The sequence below is a fragment of the Peromyscus maniculatus genome, chromosome 23 (assembly GCF_049852395.1).
Source record: "Peromyscus maniculatus bairdii isolate BWxNUB_F1_BW_parent chromosome 23, HU_Pman_BW_mat_3.1, whole genome shotgun sequence".
In the NCBI taxonomy this organism is placed as follows: Eukaryota; Metazoa; Chordata; class Mammalia; order Rodentia; family Cricetidae; genus Peromyscus; species Peromyscus maniculatus.
In genome coordinates this window covers 5,952,185-5,964,850 of record NC_134874.1, presented here as the reverse complement: position 1 = coordinate 5,964,850, position 12,666 = coordinate 5,952,185, and positions in this window count along the sequence as shown.

Genomic DNA, 12,666 nt, shown 5'->3' with positions numbered 1-12,666 from the left:
TGCTACTGAGGACGGTCACAACCAGCTACTACATGTCAGTGTGTCTGTACAGGGGCTCTAGCTGCACCCGGGACTCCCCAGGCCTCTCCTTGGGAGGGGTGAGGCCTGAGTTTGGGACACAGATGGGGATGGGGTTGGGGGAGAAAAGGCAGAGGACTGGGCAGCTGTTCACTAAAGGAGAAGAGAGAACAAGAACCACAGAGCCTTTAGCCAATAAGAAATCTTACTCCTGAAACTGGTAGACCAGGGAACCAGAGATTAACCTGGCTTCACCTGCAGGGTGCTGTGAGAGAGAAAGGTAGAGAAGAGGAAGTGTTCCCTTTTGTACCTTACAAAAAGTTGGGCTGCTGTGTGCTTTAGCAGGACAACTATCCTGTGGTGTGTGCATAGGCACAGTGAAGACTCTGAGGCCACCAGGATGTAATCCTGCCTTCATGTCATTTACAGTCAGTCCAGTTTGGTTTCCATGTCCTACACTGAGCACACAGAAGAGGTACTTTGAGTCCTGTAGTTTTAGAGCCAAGATGTTCCTTTAGTGCCCATGTGACACTGCTTCTTTCTCTTTTCTCTTCCCCTCTTCCCTCTTTGTTTTCTCTTTCCTTCCTCCCTAAAACTTCCCTCCCTTCCTCCCCTTCTCCTTCTGTTTCTCTCTACCCCCCTATGTATCTCAGGCTGAATTCTTCCTTTGTTGTTTTTAGGAACAGGGTTTCTTTCTGTAATAGTCCTGGCTGTTCTGAAACTCAATTTTTAGACAAGGTGATCCTTGAACTCAAGAGATCTGCATACCTCTGCCTCTGCCTCTGCCTCCCATGTGCTGGGATGGAAGGCATGGCCAGGCTCATCACCCACTCTTCAAGGTGCTCCCCTAAATGCAACGTTTGTCCCATTAACATGAAACTTCCAAGGCCAAACAAAGTGATGTTTTCTGAGGATCTAGTTATGTTCAGTAGACAGAGAATACAATCACCACAGCAGAGCTCTTTCCAGAGGTGGTTTATTAGAGGACACAGTGTGTAGTAAAGACAACCAGGCAGGCAGGGATGGTGTACAGTAACTGAGGTGACAAGTCTAACACTTAATGCCTTTGTTTTCCTTGTTGTATTGAGCCTGAGAGAAGTAGATGGCGGCATCTCGGTCCCAGTTGCAGATTAAGGCCTCACAGGGGGTTTTTTTGTTTGCAGAGAAATAAGAAGGGAAGTTGAGAAAGCCTATGACCCTGCTCTGTACAATTTATAAACAAAAGAAACCGGTGACCCTCCCATTGTTACAGACTAAGGGTTGAGAGACAACGCACACAAAAAGACATTGGGTTGTCCAAATCCCTGGAACACACAATAAGAACATTAGATTTTGTGGGCTGTGGAGATGGCACAGTTGGTAAAGTGGTTGACATACAAGCATGAGGGCCTGACCTAGGATGCCCAGAGACCATGGAAAAAGCAAGGTGTGCTTGGGGCATCTGTAACTCTATTAATAAGTGGGGAGCGCAGATCCCCAAAACTTTTTGGACGGTCAGGCTATCTAAAGCTGTGTGTCACATTTAGTGGGAGAATCAACATCTAAAGACATGGTGGACAGTGACTGAAGAAGACACGGGATGCAAACTCATTCCTACACATAAAAATAAACACATACATTTAATCCTAAAACCAGGAAAACTACAAATACCAACCACCACTTCTAAAATTATATGATTTAAGACAATCTTCCTGCCTCCACCTCTCAAGTGCTGGGATTAACAGGTGTGCAAGACCACACTCAATTCATGGGATCTGGAGTTGGACCCAGAACTCTGTGCACACTAGGCAAGGACTCCAGGAATTAAGCTCTATTCCCGGCTCTCTGAATCCTCACCTCTAAGATGGGAATGATAAATCGGCCCTGCATAGGTGTTTAGTCCTGTTTGGCTTATAGCCAATGATGCAGCTCTCAATGTTTTAGTCAGTATGGAATCAGTATAACACAGCAGCTAACAGGAGAGGCTTTGGCAGGCAAGACAGCTGAAGGAATAAAGGTACTTTCTGCCCATTCTGAACCCGATCTCCATCCACAGGACTCACATGGTTGAAAGAAACACAGTCACATTGTCATCTGATCTGTACACCTGGGTTGTGGCACAGAAATGCCTCCCCCAGAAATGAATAAAATCTTGAACACTTTTTAAACACAGGCTTTAGAATGAAGTAGATGTGTGTTCCAGAACCAAATGTCATCACTTCTAAGCTAGCTGACCCTGAGCAAGTGACCCTGCCCTGCTCAGTTTCCTCATCACTGACCTCATCTATATTTTAGTGTCTACCTGATAAGACTGTTGTGAGGTCACGTGAGACCAAGGAAATGACCAGTAAATGGTGACTGTCCTTGTGACTTCCCTGTCCTTCCAAAGCCACCGAGCACCAAGTAGAACCAGGGGTCCCAGAGAGCAGACCTATGACTGCAGGGGACCTCATTCCCAGAGCAACAGAATGAGCAGGAGCTGCTTTAGGGGTCGGTTTTGAGGAGCTTGCAGTTTTCCATCTTCTTGACCTTGCAAGGTCCTGAGTCTGACAGAACCTGGAGAGAGGAAGGAACAGCTGAGGGAGGACTAAGGACCCACAGGAGGTCAGTTCTCACCTGCAGTCTTTCTCAAACATGTGAGGATGACTTAAACATGATGTTCCAGAAGAAATCATCCTGAGGCTTGAAAATCTGTGATTTCTACTAATCACATACTTATGGAAAGCAACTTCTGTGGGGTGTGGTGGTGTCTACCATTAATCCGAGTATTTGGTATGCAGAGGCAGATGGATCTCTGAGTTCAAGGCTTGCATGGTCTCAGAAAGAATTATAAAAAACCCAGGGGTACACAGAGAACTCCTGTCTGGAACAAACAAGCAAAAATAATAAATAAACAAAATATACAATGTTTGGTGGACATGCATGTCTCCTGCTCATGCCTCATGAGATGTCTGCTTGTGTCCTGTCCCCAACAAAACCCAGACCCTCCAGTCTCCCACCAGATGGATCACTCACCTGTCTAACTCATCCACTGGAGTGTCTGAACCCCCAAGCCACAGTAGCAGCCATGGTTGTTGTAGTCCAACAAGGGATCAATCCCGATCATCGGGCACATGATCATATTTCAGAACTGCCACACAGCCCGAGGGTTGATGCTGTGTTCAGTAGCGCCTGCTGCAAGAATGTACAGCAACTCCATCAATCCCACTTTGAATTACCAGGGGTCTGATGCCTGCCTGCTAGCTTCCTCCTTGACTCCTACCAGCTGCTGCATCAGGAGAGCAATGAATAGATATGTGTGTGTGTTTGTGTGTGTGTGTGTGTGTTTGTGTGTTTGCCCTCATACCAGTTCACAAGCAAGCATTAGTGAGACTCACAAGTCATGCTGCACACTTGAGGTCAGAGGACAGCTTTAGGAAGTTGGTTTTCTCCCTCCATTGTGTAGATCTTGGAGACCAAACTCAAGACATCAGGACTGAGCAGGAAGTTGTCTACCTATTTGAGACAGAGCATTTCCTTGTAACCCAGGATAGCCTCGTACTCTGGATCAACCCTCTGGCATTATTTCTAAGTGGTATGATTATAAATAAACAATGGTGTACTGGCTGGGTTAATCCGCCTCCAGAACTAAGTTCTATAGACATTGTCTTTTGCCTTGCTTGACTGTTCATTTCTCACTGTCAAGACAGACAGACACCACACTGTGAGCTGCCCTGTGGTCTCTGTGTTGAGGAGCTAAGAACACTCTCTATACACAGCCAGGGACAAACTGACCTCTTAGTTCAATAACCCAACAACCCAACCATCTGTTAAGTTTGAAAGCTGCCCCACACCTATTCAAGACTTGGTGAAACCCTAGCCTTAGCCAGCAGTGGGATTCATCACAGTTCTAGCTGAGTTCTTGAGCCAGAGAAGCAGCCAACACATGCTCATTGTTTTACACTGGAAGAATTAGAAGGAATCTGTTGTATGGACATACACAGCTCATATAAAAGGTTAAAGGTCAGATCATCATTGTAATGTCAGCATTTGACACAACAAACTGTTCATCAGCTGAGGAGTAGGTAAATAACCAGGATTCAAAATACAGTGGGATACTTGGTCACCATTACAATGCAGGAGAAGTCAGGTACAGTGGAACACACACTGTGTAGTCCCAGCTCTCTTGATGCAGAGGCGGGTGAGTATCTGAGTTCAAAGCCAGGGTGGTCTATAGAGTGCATTCCAGGACAGCATTGATGTTCAGAGAAACCCTCTCATGTAAAATGCCGGGGGGAAAAAGAATTGCAACCCTCAAACAGAACTTCAGGTGTGACCATTGGGGAATTGTGCATTGAAGACCAGTGGGATTGTGGGGCACCCAGAGGGGACAAGGGTCCTACTATGAGCAGAGTGACCAACAGAAGGAGTTTCATCCTGAATGAGGGGAGGACTCAGTGGCTTCTCTTTATAGTCCTGTGGCTGTGCTCTGACAGTGTCCAGTGAGCACACCTGTCCTGTGACTACTGTGTGTGTAGCACAGAAGTAGAATGTGTGCACCCTCACACACAGTCCCGACCTGCTGACAGTGAAGACTCAGAGGTCACCAAGATGTAATCCTGCCTTCAGGTCATTTACCGTCAGTCCAGTTTGGTTTCCACCCCTACCCTCCCTTCCTTCCCTTCTCCTGTTTTCCCTACCTGCCTATGTATCTCAGGCTGAGTTCTTTTGTTGTTTTTAGGAACAGGGTTTCATTGTGAAATAGTCCTGGCTGTCCTGGAACTCGATTTTTAGACCAGATTGTCCTTGAACTCAAGAGATCTGCCTCTGCCTCTGCCTCTGCCTCTGCCTCTGCCTCTGCCTCTGCCTCTGCCTCTGCCTCTGCCTCTGCCTCTGCCTCTGCCTCTGCCTCTGCCTCTGCCTCTGCCTCTGCCTCTCATGTGCTGGGATGGAAGGAATGGCCAGGCTCATCACCCACTCTTCAAGATGGTTCACTAAAGGCAATGTCTTTCCCATTAACCTGAAGCTTCCATGACTAGATGAAATGATGTTCTCTGAGGATCTAGTTATGTTCGGCAGACAGAGAATACAATCACCACAGCCAAGCTCTTTCAACAGGTGCTTTATTACAGGGCACAGTGTGTAGTGAAGACAACCAGGCAGGCAGGGATGGTGTAGGCAGTAACTGAAGTCATAAGTCTAATAGTGAACACCTTTGTATTCCTTGATTTCTGAAGCCGGGGTTAAGCAGATGGCAGCCTGGCGGTCACAGTTGCAGATGAAGTCCTCACAGGGGTTGTTTTTGTCTGGAGAGAAAAAAGAAAGGAAGATGAGTGGAGCCCATGATCTATAGACAAAAGGAACCAGTGGCCCTCCCATTGATGCAGCTTCGGGCTGAGAGACAGTACACACAGAAGTCCATTGGGTTGTCCAAATTGCTGGAACACAGTTATAATAAGAACATTAGTTGTTGTAAGCTGGGGAGATGGCACAGTTGGTAAAGTGGTTGCCATACAATCATGAGGGCCTGACCTAGCATGCCCAGAGACCATGGAAAAATCAATGTGTGCTTGGGGCATCTCTAACTCTATTGGGAAATGGGAAGCACAGATCCCCAAAACTTGTTGCTCAGTCAGGCTAGACAAAGGTGAGTGTCACATTTAGTGAGAGAGAGAGAGAGAGAGAGAGAGAGAGAGAGAGAGAGAGAGAGAGAGACCCAGAGTCTAAAGACATGATAGAGAGTGACTGAAGAAGACACGGGATTCCAACTCATTCCTGTACATAAAAATAAACACATATATTTAATCCTAAAACCTAAAAAACTACGATTGTCAGCCTGGCAGTGGTGGTGCACGCCTTTAAACCCAGCACTTAGGGGGCAGAGGAAGGTGGATCTCTCTGAGCATGAGGCCAGCCTAGTCTACAGAGCAAGTTCCAGGACAATCTACAAAGCTACACAGAGAAACCCTGTCTCAAAAACACCCAACAAATATGAATTACCACTTATAAAATTATATAATTGAAGACAATCCTCTTGTCTCCACCAAATGCTGCATTGTAAGTGTGAACCACCACACTCAATGTATGGGTTCTGGAGGAGGAAGAGAGCTCTGTGCATGCTAGGCAAACTCTCTAACAACTCATCTATATTCCCAGGCCTCTGAATTCTCACCTGTAAAATGGGAATGATAAATTTTGCCCTGCATAGGTGTTTAGTCCAGTATCTGACTTATAGCCAATGATGCAGCTTTCAATTGTTAAGTTAGTATTGAGTCAGTATAACACAGTACCTAATAGGAGAGGCTTTGGGCAGGCAAGATGGCTCAGGGAATACAGGCACTTGCTGCCAGGTCTGAACCTGAGTTCCATCCCCAGGACTCACAAAGTTGAAAGAACAGACTTCTGCAAGTTGTCCTGAGACCTGCATACCTGTGTAGTGACACATAAATGCCTCCCCCAGAAATAAATAAAATCTTGAAATGTTTTTTTAAAGAAGGCTTTGGAATGATATAGATCTGTGTTCCAGAACCAAATGTCATCACTTCTAAGCTGGGTGACCTTGGCCAGGTAACCCTACCTACCTCATCTTCCTCATCAGTGACCTTATCTATATTTTAGTATCTACCTGATAAGGTTGTTGTGAAGTCAAATGAGACCAGAGAAATGACCAATAAATGGTGACTCTCCTTGTTACTTCCCTGCCCCCTCCAAACCCATGAGTGACAAGCAGAATCCAGGGGTCCCAGAGGATAGACCTACCACTGCAGGTGACCTCATTCCCAGAACACGAGTATGAGTAGGAGCTGGTGTAGCCGGTGTTTCTGAGGGACTTGCAGCTTTCCATCTTCCTGACCTGAATGTAGCAATCTTGAAAAGTGTGGCAGCACCTGGAGAGAGGAAGGAACAGCTGAGGAAGGACTATGGACCTAGAGGAGGTCAGTACTCAATTTCAGTCTTTCTCAAGCATGTGAGTACGACTTAAACATGATGTTCTGGAAAAAATTGTCCTGAAGCTTGAGAGTCTGTGTTTTCTATTAAGCATAGATTTATTGAAATTAACTTCTGTGGAGTGTGGTGGTGTCTACCAATAATCCCAGTCCTTGGTATGCAGAGGCAGATGGATCTCTGAGTTCAAGTCCAGCATGGTCTCCAGAAGGAATTCCAGGAAACCTAGGGCTACACAGAGAACCCCTGTCTGGAAACAAACAAAAATAATAAAGACACTAAACAAAATATATCATGTCTGGTGAATTTGCATGTTTCTAATTTGTGTCTCAAGAGATGTCTGCTTGTGTCCTGTCCCCGCCAACCCAGACACTCCAGTCTCCCACCAGATGGATCACTCACGTTTCTAACTCAGTCTCCACTAATTGTGAACGCCCGAAGTTACAGTAGAAGCCATAGATTTTTAATGGCGCCAAAGGATCATTCCCAGGGATGGTGCACTTGATCATATCATTGAGCTGCCAAACAGCCCGACGGCCGATGCTGTGTGCGGTAGTGCCTGCTGCAAGAAATCACAGCACACTTGGTCAATCCCACTTCGCTTTAGACTAGGTGTCTGATTCCTGCCTGCTTGCTTCCTCCAGACTCCCAGCAGCTGCTGCATGGGAGACCAGCGAATAGAGCAGTGTGTGTATGTGTGTGTGTGTGTGTGTGTGTGTGTGTACATGCACAAGTGTGTGCAGGTGTGTCTTGGCTGAACACAGGTTCACAGGCATTCACTTGTTAACACTCATAAATGTCATGCCATACAGGAGGAGGTGAGAAGACAGATTTAGGGAGGTGGTTTTCTCTATATACTATATAGGTATTGTAGAGCAAACTGAAGTTACCTGTCTTGCACAGGAAGTTGTCTACCTATTAGAGATAGGAGTTGTCCTGTCACCCAGTCTAGCCTCAGACTCTGTAGGAACCCTCTGGTCTCAGCCTCCCCAGTGGTAGGATTATAAATGAACACCACTGTACCTGGCTTGGCTGACTCCCCAGGACTAAGTTCTATAGACATTGCCTTTTGCCTTGCTTGCCTGCTCATTTCTCACTATCAGGACAGACAGCCACCAACTGTGAGCTGCCCTGTGGTACCATGAGGAGCTGAGAACACTCTCCAGCCAGCAGTCAGGGACAAACTGACCTCTTAGTTCAACAACCCAACAACCAAACCATCTCTTGAGTTTGAAAGCTGCCCCACCCCTCCTCAAGCCTAGGTGAAACCCCAGCCTTAGCCAGCAGTGGGATTCATCACAGTTCTAGCTGAGACCTTGACCCAGAGAAGCAGCCAACACATGCTCATTGTTTTACACTGGAAGAATTAGAAGGAATTTTTTATATGGCCATGCACAGCTCATAGACAAGGATAATGGCCAGATCATCATTGTAATGCCCATATTTGGTCAAAAAACTGATCATCAGCTGAGGAATAGGTAAGTGACCAGGATTCAGTATGCAGTGGCATACTTGGTCACCATTCAAATGAAGGAGAAACCAGGTACAGTGGAACACATATATTATAATCCCATCACTCTGGAGGCTGAGGAAGGTGAATATCTGAGTTCAAAGCCAGGATGGTCTGCAGAGTGAATTCCAGTCAGCCATCCCTATTCAAAGAAACACAATCATGTAAAATGCCAGGAGGGGGGAAAGAATTGCAACCCTGTGGGAGCCCAGTTTCAGGTTCCTAGTGGCTTTACTCAGCAGGTCTGATAGAGAGGATGATTGGACCTAGGGCCTAAGTGCAGGTGTCTGAGAGGGTCTGCACTTGGCTTTACAGGTGGGAAGGTTTTTGCTCCACCCCCATGGCATTTCTATAAATACCTTAGGGCAGAGACAGTCAGGGCCCATCGAAATAGGTTCCAGGCCCTCTCGAGGCTGTCCTGTATTTTCTATCTGTTTAGCTCTACTCTCCAAGTCCTTCTAGTAGTTCTTGGTGCTCTCACTCAAGAAAACTCTGGGGAGCTGTGGGGTTGGTGGGTAAACGACCCACAGAATGGTGCCATGAACAGGGACTAAAGACAAAGGAATCGGACTAAACAAAAAAGGGAAACAATAATAGTTTTACACGGAGTTTTTGGCAAAAGTATTGAGTTATGTCCTGCCGGGGGGAAAAGGGACATGTCCAGAGTTGCAATGCACTATATATATATTAATAAGGGATTAAAGGCGTGCGCCACCACCGCCCGGCTAATGAACCTACTTTTAAAGAACAACTTGTTTAAAATGTTTTACATTGGTATAGATTTTAGTTTATGTTTAAAATGTTTTACATTGGTATAAATTTTAGTTTATTGATACAAACTTAAAGTTAATTTTGTTATACTGTATATATATATATATATATATATATATATATATATATATATATATTTCTATTCTTGTTTGAGGTATTATGTTTATGTAACTCATTTAAAATTGTAATGGATAATTAAAAATAGATTAATAATTAGTCATCTATGATAATCATATTTGTAGCCATGTTAGTTAAGTCTTCTAGATATACATAAATATATTTCAGATAGATAGGTAATCTTCAAACACTTCATAGACCTAGAGAATATGGCATTTAAATAACTTAGAATTCTGTTGACATGAGACACAATTGCTCCTGGCTACACCAATTTGATCCCGAGAGAATGTTGGGCTTCTAAGACATTTCCATTTGGAAGTTTGTCTTCTTGGCACAAAATGGCCTACTGGGCAAAGAACTGCCCTTGCCTTGATGGCTGACAGTACAAATGCAATGCTGTCCTTTCTGGACAAGCGGGACACAAGGAAAGTGACCACTGTACTCTGCCAAGACAGGGAAAGATGGTCTTTCAGAAATCCTGCTTCTGAAAATGGTCTGTCAGATACTCTAGGCCTGTAGCCAATTTGAATGCACCAACAATGCTGAGAAACATTAGGTGACTGTCCAGGCTGCCAGCTGTCTTGGTCTACTCTTGCAAGATTCCCGAAAGTTGCTTGCATCCATCTACCATTTCTCAGGTACCATTATGTTCCTTCTCAGGTCTTTGATGTGGTTGAAGACTAGATAGTCGTAATTTCCTCAGTTATGATAAAAGATAAGTTAGCTATAAAACCTGAAACTCACAAATATAAGATAGATAGGACATCTTCTTTAATATTGTAACTATAATTCTTGCTCGGTAATTGTTTTGTTATATGTAATTTTACCATGTTAAAGTTAAAACCTTCCTTTTTAAAAAAAGAAGAAAGGGGAAGTGCTGTGGATATCACTCTATATAAATAAAACACTGATGGCAATGACCAGGCAGGAAGTATAGGCGGGACAAAGAGAGAGGAGAATTGGGAAAACAGGAAGAAGGAAGAGAGACACTGTAGCCACCGCCAGGACAAACAGCATGTAGAGACTCTGGTAAGCCACCAGCCACGTGGCAAGGTATAGATTTATAAAAATGGGTTAATTTAAGATAAAAGAACAGTTAGCAAGAAGCCTGCCACAGCCATACAGTTTATAAGTGATATAAGTGTCTGAGTGATTATTTTATATGTGGATTGTGGGACTGCGGGGCTTGGGGAACCTGGAGAGAAGCTCTCCAGCAACACAGGGGTTTTATCCTGGAGGGAAAAGAAAAAAAACGGACAGGAAGGATATCTGATGCTGCAGTGCAAAAATCTCCTCTATCAAGATTTCTGTCTTCTATCTCTTTCTTAATTTCTATCTGTGAAAAATAAGTATAAAGCATAGTGTAGTAATATACTAAAAAAACTTAGAAGTGTAAAAGCCTGTAGAAAAAAATATTTAAGATAAGTTAGGCAACTAGACAGAAAAACTCTTTAATTTTCTAACTTTGGGGCTATGAACGCAAACTGGGGAAAAAAATATTTCTTTGAGCTTTATGAGTAGTTAAAAAAGTTCTTCTTTGAGCTTATTGGGCAGAAAAAAGTTTCCTATGGAAGGTTTAGGCCTGGGAACAGCTGAAATACTAAGAAGCAAGAGAAAATGATTTCTCCCTGAGGCAAAAATGCAGGTGTAAGAAGCCAAAAAGTTTAAAGTTCAGAGGTTTGCGGAAAAGTTGGTCTTTCTCTTTCTTGAGAAAAAAAATCTTTCTCTTAAACTAAAAAGTTTTTCTTGGAAAATTTGAAGGGAAAAAATCTCTAAAAACCCTTATCTTTCTCACATTAAAAGCTCTCTTTAGTTTTGTGCATGGTGACAGATATGGATCTATTTGCAGCCTTCTACACGTTGATATCCAGTTATGCCAGCACCATTTGTTGAAGATGCTTTCTTTTTTCCATTGTACACTTTTGGCTTCTTTGTCAAAAATTATATGTTAATAGGTGTGTGGGTTAATGTCAGGGTCTTCAATTCGATAGCATTGGTCCACATGTCGGTTTTTATGCCAATACCAAAGGATACAGTCAACAAGGCAAAGCAACAGCCTACAGAATGGGAAAAGATCTTCACCAACTCCACATCTGACAGAGGACTGATATCCAGAATATATAAGGAACTCAAGAAATTAGACATCAAAACGACCAACAGTCCAATTAAGAAATGGGCTATAGAACTAAACAGAGAATTCTCAATAGAGGAAATTCAAATGGCTCAAAGACATTTAAGGAATTGCTCAACATCCCTAATCATCAGGGAAATGCAAATCAAAACAACTCTGAGATACCACCTTACACCTGTCAGAATGGCTAAGATCAATAACAATGAAGACACTTTATGCTGGAGAGGATGTGGAACTAGGGGAAGCCTCCTCCACTGCTGGTGGGAATGCAAGCTTGTACAACCACTTTGGAAATCAATATGGTGCTTTCTTAGAAAATTGGGAATCAATCTCCCCCAAGATCCAGCTATACCACTCTTGGGCATATACCCAAGAAATGCTCAATCATACCACAAGAGCACTTGCTCAGCTATGTTCATATCAGCATTGTTTGTAATAGCCAAAACCTTGAAACAACCTAGATGCCCTTCAACTGAAAAATGGATAAATAAATTGTGGCACATATACACAATGGAATACTACTCAGCAGAGAAAAAAATGACATCATGAGGTTTGCAGGCAAATGGATGGATCTAGAAAAAAATGATCCTGAGTGAGGTAACCCGGACTCAGAAAGACAAATATGGTATGTACTCACTCATAGGAGGATACTAGATGTGGAACAAGGATGACTGGACTGCTATTCACAACACCAGGGAGTCTACCTGGAAAACAGACCCCCAAGAAAGACATGAGGATCGCCCAATGATGGAGAAGTGGCTGAGATCTACATGAACAACCTGGACATGAGTGGGAGCAATGAAGGGCGAGGGTCGAGGGAAAGAGATTGGGAGAACCCACCTGGATCAAGAACAGAGAGGGAGAACAAGGAATAGGAGACCATGGTAAATGAAGACCACATCAGAAAAGGAAGAAACAAAGTGCTAGAGAGGCCCACAGAAATCCACAAAGATACCTCCACAAAAGACTGCTGGCAATGGCCGAGAGACAGCGGGGACTGACCTACTCTGGTGATGGGAAGACCAAACACCCTAATAGTTGTGCCAGAAACCCCATCCAAGAACTGAGGAATCTGGATGCAGACATCCACGGCTAGGCCCCGGGTGGAGCACCGGGAGTCTAATTAGCAAGAAAGAGGAGGGTTTATATGAATGAGAATTGATGAAACCAAGGTTGGATAAAGCACAGGGACAAATAGCCAAATGAATGGAAACAC